Source organism: Antechinus flavipes, chromosome 1, assembly GCF_016432865.1.
Source record: "Antechinus flavipes isolate AdamAnt ecotype Samford, QLD, Australia chromosome 1, AdamAnt_v2, whole genome shotgun sequence".
Taxonomy (NCBI): domain Eukaryota; kingdom Metazoa; phylum Chordata; class Mammalia; order Dasyuromorphia; family Dasyuridae; genus Antechinus; species Antechinus flavipes.
The window spans coordinates 76,085,431-76,094,324 of record NC_067398.1 but is presented as its reverse complement, the minus strand read 5'-3'; the positions used below and the strand labels follow the sequence as shown (position 1 = coordinate 76,094,324).

Sequence of the window (8,894 nt, the reverse complement as noted above, 5' to 3'; positions counted from 1 at the left end):
AAAGGAGTACTTTTACTCACTAAAAGTTAATAAGAATGATTTCACAGATAATTGATTTCAAGGTAGGAAACTCCTTCCAGTAAGTCAAGTACAATGCCTTAATTTTACTCTTGAGGACATTGAAACATAGAGAAATTTAATGCATTACCCAAAATCATACAGGTAGTAAGTGTCTGAAATGAGATTTGAACCCAGTTCTTCCTAAATCCAAGTGCAATTCCCACTTCACTGTCATACTGTCTCAAATTAGCTGATCTCTCTTTTATTAAGGTGTTCTTTGGGATTTGTCTGAAGAATTCAGAAGATACATAAATCAGAAAAATTTTTAAATGACATCTTTATTTAAAAATTTGGCATTTCTTTCAATGATGAAAGTAGATCATAAAACATTCTGAAGACCTGAAGGATTTACCAGGCTAGTGTCATTCATGACATAAAAAGGTTAATAAATAATATTTGCTTTAAGAAACCTCCCCCTTCCCACATTTTGAATATCTAGATAAAGAGATAGGTAGATAATAGAAAGACAGATATAGATTTGAAATAAATTTGCATTTTAAAGCCCCATAATTCTTGCTTGTAAATTACTTATAATAAGATATGACTAATAATATATATTGATATATATATAATATGAAAAGATTGACATAATAAAATATGACTAATCACATATCCGAATTTTGCCTAAATCAACAAACTTTTCATGCATTTCCCACAGTATTAAAAATATATTTTAATTGCAACAATAAACAAAAAAAGAACTCACAACCAAAATATACATGCAAACAACAAAATTCTGATTAACAACTAGGACATGAATTCCAGCCATTTATAGACTCTGAGCCTTGTGTTTTCTTCCTCACAGAATTATCTCAAAATAAAACAAGTTTTAGAATATATACAATTACTTGCTTGATGCTCAAGAATGGTCTGTCTTCTGGGATTGAGTAATGCTCAGATCAGGTCCTTGCTTGTCCACTCATTCAGTCCCTCTTCACCACCTGGTTATGGCATGCAGTTCTCTCTGTCTCCACCCTTGAGCCCCTGGGGGTATGAGAGCTTTAGTCTCCAAAATTTCTCTTTCTTAATTACTAATTATTTCCCTCAGATTCTGAAATGAAGCCTCACTCTCTCAACTTCATAGTTGCTTCAAAGGAAAAAAGAAATTTAACAGAGACCTGAAAAAGCATTTTAATACTGGTGTGTTTCCTTTGGAATAGGGAGAGAAATTTCTTCCCGGAATGAAAACTCAATATCTTAGATGGTTTGTAATTGTGTTGACTTCCTTTGTTAGTCACAACAACTAGAGAAAGGACAGTTTTCCGAAGGGTAGAGGTCAAAATTCATCAGTCAATCAATGTAGGGAATATGATTATTTACAACTTTTTAAAATATAAATAGCTTATATTGGTAAATAAAATATTAATAGTGTATAATTATATAAGGTTTTAAAGTTCATAAATTGCATATATGTCATCTCTTCATTTTCACAACAACATAAGATTACCCTAATAAGTAACAATAGGTTATTATTATTTCCATTTTTACAGATGAGTGAATTGAAGGTGAGGGAGATGAAATATTTCATCTAACTCATATAGGCTGTAAATGCACGAGTCAGGATTTTAAGTCAGGTCCTTGGATTTCAAGTTCAACAATTTTTCCTCAATGACAACTGGATCTGAACAATATTTACATTATTCATCTACTTATTCATTCACATGACACATACTATATCTTATTTTTAATTTTTCCATTCAATTTTTTTTTTTGTATCTTTTATTTACATAAGGCTTCAAGGCATATATGAGAAACTCTGAGGTGAGGCCTCATGACTGTGTGTAAATAGATGACTTCTAAGTAACAACACTGAGAGTAATAATAGTCAGTATAAGGCTGTGAAGATTTCCAAAAATGAAATTGAAATTTATATGCGATAGAAAGATGAGAAGAGATATAATAACTGGGGTAACAAAAAAGAAATTGAGAGGTCTGATAATTGGGAGAAGAGACAGATGACTCATAAAAAACTATGCAGTACAAGATCACAGGATAAACAAGATAGAGGACTAGAAAATTTCTCTGATCTCCTTTACAACATGGAAGGAAGAAAGGAAGGAAGGAAGAAAGGAAGGAAGGAAGGAAGGAAGGAAGGAAGGAAGGAAGGAAGGAAGGAAGGAAGGAAGGAAGGAAGGAAGGAAGGAGGAAAAGAAGGAAGGAAGGAGGAAAGGAAGGAAGGAAGAAAAGAAGGAAGGCAGGAAAGAAAAAAGAAGGAAGGAAGGAAAGAAGAAAAGAAGGAAGGAAGGAAGGAAGAGAGGGAGGGAGGGAAGGAAGGAGGAAAAGAGGGAGGGAGGAAAGAGGGAGGAAGGGAAAGAGGAAAGAGGAAGAGAAGGAGGGAGGGAGGAAAAAGGGAGGAAGGGAAAGAGAAAAGAGGAAGAGAGGTAGGAAGAGAGGGAGGGAGAGAAGGAGGGAGAAAAAAGGGAGGGAAGGAGGAAGGAGGGAGGAAGAAAGGAAGAAAGAAATTATTCACCAAAAAGAAAGAAATCTTAGCTGTTTCCATGTTTTAGGACATTTGAAATTCAAAAGAAAATAAAAAAGAATCAAACAACAGAATGAACCACTGTCTATACTGAACTTCCCATCACCCCTTTCCTACTCCCCACACTACTGACAGCTATGCTGCACAGCACATCTACTCCCAACAGAACTCAGCTCCATACTCTGGTCTCCCTGCCTTGGAAATCTTGGCCCCTGCCTGCAGAAGTCTCCTCCAGCCTGAATAGGTAGCCAGCATGGTTTAATCTCTGGGGACACACAGCCAGTGCCAACTGGGTTGCTGCATTCTGTGTTGCAAAAGATATTTGCAGAAGAGCCAGGAACAGAGAGAAGAAATGGAGAGGACATGTGTATGAGTTTAAAATAGTGCTCAACACATTACATTCCAATCAGCCCCTCCTCACAGAACCTCAGAGACAAAAACCAAACTCAGAGCACCAGTAGAGCAATTCTCTGAAGTGCCATACAGAGTTGGAGAACAAAGGAACAGAGTGAACTAGACAGAACACTGAAAAAGGACACAATATGTGGGGTGGTATATAGCACTTCACAAAGCCTCAGCATAGAGTTGAGTGAGGTCAGTTCTCTAGTCCCAAAAGTCATTTGCAATAAAGAACAATGTTAATATGTCATGTGGGAGGTGGTTGAGAGGATTAGAGATTTGGATCCCAAAAAACCATCAGAGGAAAGATAGTCAATCAGAAAGGAAAGTAATGTGGGTAAACAAGGTAGGGTAGAGTGGGGAAAAACTAAAATTACCAAGATCTCCAGAAGAAGCAAACTAAAAGTCCTTGAACATAAGCAGATAACTCAAAAAGGAAAACATTAACAGACAAAAGAAATATGGCCTCCAGATCTAGTAAACAAACTGGGACACCCATGAATAAATACTGCAAAAACAAAGAAAAATGATTGAACACTTAATGACAGAAAAAAAAAATCCTGTTGAATGTGAGAACACACACTGATCCTGAAAAATATTAAGAGAAATGAAAATTAAGGGAATAGAATTTGAGACAGAATTTGCTGTGTACCACAAATGTAATGAATAAAATAGAAGAACTGGAATCTGCAATGGCTAGTCATAAAAATAAATAAAAGAACAATAAATTGGGAATTAAAATATATACAAATGACAAAATCTAGAAGTACAATCAACAAACAATAACACTGAAAGAAAATATTCTCACTTTCTAAGTAAAATATACTGAATTAGAAGTCAGGATACATAGTGACAACCCAAAAATTATAGATCTCCCAGAACTTAACAAGATAAAAAACCTAACACCGTAATGAAGGAAATAATACATAACTGCCCAGAACTTCTGGATATAGAAAATTAAATACCAATGGAATTAATCCATAGATCACTTTCAGAATAAAATAAAACAAAAATCTTCATACTACAAGATACATAGTGGTGAAATTTAACAATTCATTTCAGAAACAATTATTTCTGCAAGCAAGCAGGAAACTACCTCAAAAACAAAGAAAAAGAAATTCAAATAATATAAAGCTATTCTACATCCATCAAAAAATGCAGGAGGGAATGGAATTGTGTTTTCTGAATGGCTATGGAGCTCAGAATGCAGTCCAAGGTGACCTGCCCTGCAAATCTGAGCTTAACCATAAATGACAAAAGATGGGCTTCAATAATAAAAAGGCATTTGAAATATTCTTAGGAAGAAAACCAATCCTGAAAAGATTATTTGCTTTCAAATACCCCTAAAAAATAGAAATATAGGAGGGAATACATAATGCAGCAGCCAAGAATAGCAACATCATCAGAATGACTGGTAAGAAATTTCTTTCTAAATGTATACAAAGAGAAAAGAGTGAACATGAAAGCATTGTAGAATTTGATAAAATATTAATAAAAAGGTATTTTAAAGAATTAAATGTTGAGAATATTAAAAGAAGTAATAAAAAAAATAATAAGCATGAAGGAGAATAGCACACCCAAGATTTCAAACCATATAAAATAGTAGTCATGAAAACTATGCACTATTTGTTGAAAAACAGAGAAATAGATTAATGAGATAGACTAGATAAGGGAAAATCAGAAACAATGGAATTCAATAGATCATTGTTTGATAAAATAGATAGAAAATTAGCAAGAAAAAAATTTCCTGAGAGGTTCCAGGGGTGGGGCCAAGATGGCAGAGTAAAGTGGGGAAATTGCTTGTAATATTATATATTATATATTATATATATATTTTTTTAAATCCAGAAAAGAAACAGACCATCTATTCATAGCTATGGGGAAAAGGTGTAATTTTTTTGAGTACATAAAAATGAAAAACTTCTATAAAGATAAAAGTAATTTACCAAGAATAAGCATGGAAGTGGCCACATTGAAAGAAGAAATTTATCAAATTTGTCTGATGATGGCTTTGATATCTGAGGTAGCTGTATAAATATATCTAAGCATATTTATATATTATATATACACATATATGTTATAATCATTTAGATTATATGCATGAATGTACATATATATATCAAAGTATATTTAGTAAGCATATTTGCATATAGCTGGCTAACTAGCTAATAATTTCTCAATAATTAAGTGGTCAAAATATACAACAGTTCTCAAAAGAATGGTAAAGTATTTACAACTATGTGAAAGAATGCTCCAGATCACTCACAAGAGAACTGCAAATCAAAGTTACCCTGAGATTTTTACCTTACATCCTGAAAATTGACAAAGATGACAACAAGTAACACTACTCAGTATTGGAAAAGTAGTGGCATGATAGGGAAACTTATACATAATTGGTGGAGCTGTGAAAAAGAAAACAGGAATTATGAAAATAAAGTAATTAAAATGTTTATACCCATTGAAATAGAGACTCATTGCCACTATTATACGCAAGGAAGTCATTAATAAAGAAAAAGTCTCCATATACTCCAGTATATTTAGAGCAGCATATTTTATGATATTTAAGAAGTGGAAACAGTATACATGCATACCATTTGGGGAATGGTTAAACAAACTGTGGTACATTAATGTACTGGAATACTATTGTGCTTTTTTTTTTTTTTTAATAGTGTCTTTTATGAATGCAGAAAAAATGGAAAGCTCCAAAGGCATCATTGCAGAACAAAGAAGCAAAGACAAGAAAACAACATACATACATCAGAAAAAAACACACCAAAAATAAAAAGTAAATGTTATAAAATTATAAAAATGAATGGGATTCAAATTAAGATATATGAAAAGAAGGAGAGGGGTGGGAGTGCATGGAGATAACTGTCCAACTCTGAAATTCTCATGAGGGCTAGTCTTCTTTCTCTCACTGGGAGAGGCAAGCTGATGGTTGATGTTTTGATCCATTGGGAGCATTTTCTGTTTCACATCTTCTAATGCACGGGATGGCGTAGGGGACCATGGCTGATTCCATGATGTGTGCTGAGATAATTCTAAGTTCAGCCTTTGGTCTGGTGTACCAAGTCCAGCTGTTGACAACTGATGGTCCTGATGAATTCCTTTTGGTACAGAGGTCTCCAGATATGCTGGGATCACCTGGGCATACTCTTCATTTCCTCTAAAACACCAGTCTTCTTATTCTTCAGCAGCAAGTCATTTTCTTCCTCCCACAGCGGTCTTTGCTTTTTTCCTTCCTCTTTAGAATCTTCCAATTTCATCTTATTCACAGGCCCATTTCCTTCTAGACGAGGAGGTAGAAATCTGGTCAACTGAACTGGAAGAAATTGAGAAGGGAACCACAGTGTCTTCAATGATCTTGCGTTTCTCCTCATTATATCTACCCTCTTCTTCTTCCACTTCTTTCTGTGCTTTCTCCCACTCTTCTTTCAATTTGTCCTGTTCCTTCTGGTATCTCTCCTGCAACAAACGCTCCTGTTCAGGTTGCCATTTCTCCTGTCGATGGCGCTCCTCCTCTGGATCCCATGCCCAAAAGTTGAATCAAGGTGTACTTGCAGGGGACTTCTCATTGCTATTAGATTCCACTTGAGAATCAAGATTTGGTAAAGAGTTGTTAACAAATTGTACTTTATTTTTTGGTCTTTTTCAAAGTCTTAATCAATTATGCTAATCTGTTTTTTCTTCTCTACAAAAACCCAATACTATTTGTTATATGTAATATCTCTCCGCTAATGGGAGACAAAAGAATGCATGAGATATTATGGTTATATAATAAAACATAATTAGATTTTTAAAATTAAAAATACAAGTACCATGAGTACCATTGTATGGGACACATATTATAAATGTATTTTCATTCTAGAAAAAGAGACTTCATCATCTCCTAGGACAAAATTGCTGAAAATACTAAGAACCTAAACTCTGAAATTCTTTTCAGACTTTTCTTTCTAGTATCTTATTGACAAATGAAGATAAACATTCTAGGAGTATGGACATGGAATCATTTCTAAAGTTTAAAAGACATTATCTTGGCATATTTGTATAAAGCTATAATTTAATTTCTGTGAATACTGCTTACCATTATGTAATTGCTAACACTTTTGTGCCTTCTTATTCAGAACAGTTCTTAGACATGTTTTTTCATAAATCCTCCAAAGAGGAGTTATCCAACATGCTGGAGGCATATCTCTTGTTCTTTTACTATCTTGGGGATTCCAATGTTTTATGTGGGCTATTGAACTGTTGTTTCTCATTCTAACTAATAAAAATATGTCAGCTAAATAAAAATATGAAAATATGCATGCCCAAGCTTACAGAGTATAATTTGTGCTTCATACTTTAAATTTCATGAGTCCCTTATAAATGAAGACTTTTTTTTTTTTTTTTGGTTGTTGTTGTTATTCTTTCAGTAATGTGGTGTCATTTTTTTTTTTTGTCCTTTCTGTTCATTCAAACACAAAGGCCCAATTTTGGAAGAACAAATAAAAATGTATTAAGGGTACATAAATATGACTCACTATATAAAAAACACCATTTAAATTTTTCGTCTTTATTAAAAGACTCAATTTTATGGACAATGAATTTACCATGTTTTCAAACATTACTGACTAGAAAGGCTGGAGAGCAAGAATACTGCATTTTAAAAGAACTATTATATAATTTTAATAAGGTTGAGATTAGTTGCCTGGGCATATAAACAATGAGACATGCTACTTCCTAAGCATAGAATTTGTTTATTGAGAAACAATGTACTTGAAGAAAGCTTCACTGGCTGTACCTATGTATATTATCAGTCCTATTGTCCACAAGAGGCAAGGTGTGTGTATGAGTGTCTGTATCTGTGGTCAGTGGGTAGAGGAGGGGTGCAGCAAGCGAGATACATCTACAGTGATTATCTAACCTTTTGTTAATCCTTAACTAACCTAAAAATAAGCACATATGATTTTTTTCTTTATAGTTTAATCTGTGTTATTAAAATGTTTTATCATTCTTAAGTCCAAAAAAATCAAATAAAAAATCAGGACTAGTTCTTAGTATTTGCTGATTTCCTAAGTGATAATCTCACTTTGAAAAATTTTTACATTTCATGATTCAGTCTGAGTTAATTCCAGTACACCCTCAAATTACCTCATCCTTAAAGGAGCCATCAAAAAAATAATATCAACATTGTGCAGATATTCAGCAAAAGGTATAAAATTTGAATTCATACAGGGAAAATTATCTGAATTACAAAATGACATTGTTGATAATAATGTTCTTCTATTAGAACTGGATAAATCTAACAGGCAGATAAACAAAGAAGATATATCACTTAACTGTCAGAAAATCATAAATTAAATTTATGAATCATATCATCTTCTAAATGAGAACCTTAAAATATGAATGAGTATATAGAAAAGAGATTTAGTATAGTGCTTAGCACATGGTGGGTATTTAATAAATACTTTTTTCATTCCTTCTTCCTTCATCTCTCCCTTTCTTCCTTCCTCCCTTCCTTCCTTACCTCCATTCCTGTCTCCTTCCTCTTTCCCTCCTTTTCCTCTCTCCCTCCCTCTTTCCTTCCTTTCTTCCTTTCTTCCTTCCTTCTTTCCTAAATTCATGGACACAGTGTATGAGAGAGGCAAAAAGGAGCTTCACAAAATATTCTGAAATTTTGAAAAGGAAGAGATTTCTCTTAGCTAGGGAAGAAGGAAATGTCGGGAAAGGTCCTAAAGGAAGGAATAGCTTGATCTTGAAGATGAAGTGTTCCACAAAGGGAGGAGCATTCTAGGAATATGGAATAAGAAAAACCAGGCCAATTTTAAGAAGCAGTTAGCAGTTCAGTTCAGTTTGGCTGGAAAGTAAAAGTTAGAGATGGATTATTCAGGGCTTTTAAAAACAGGTGGAACAATCTGTATTAGGCTGTTTTGCTTGAATGTGGGAACCAGTTTTTATTTACAGTAGTAGTTCT

The 8,894-nt window shown here is 33.7% G+C and overlaps 1 pseudogene; it reads right to left on the bottom strand.

Annotated features, from left to right (window-relative positions):
- Positions 1-2,708: 2,708 nt before the first annotated feature.
- On the bottom strand, positions 2,709-8,076 carry LOC127544124 (LIM and calponin homology domains-containing protein 1-like; annotated as a pseudogene).
- Positions 8,077-8,894: the final 818 nt, after the last annotated feature.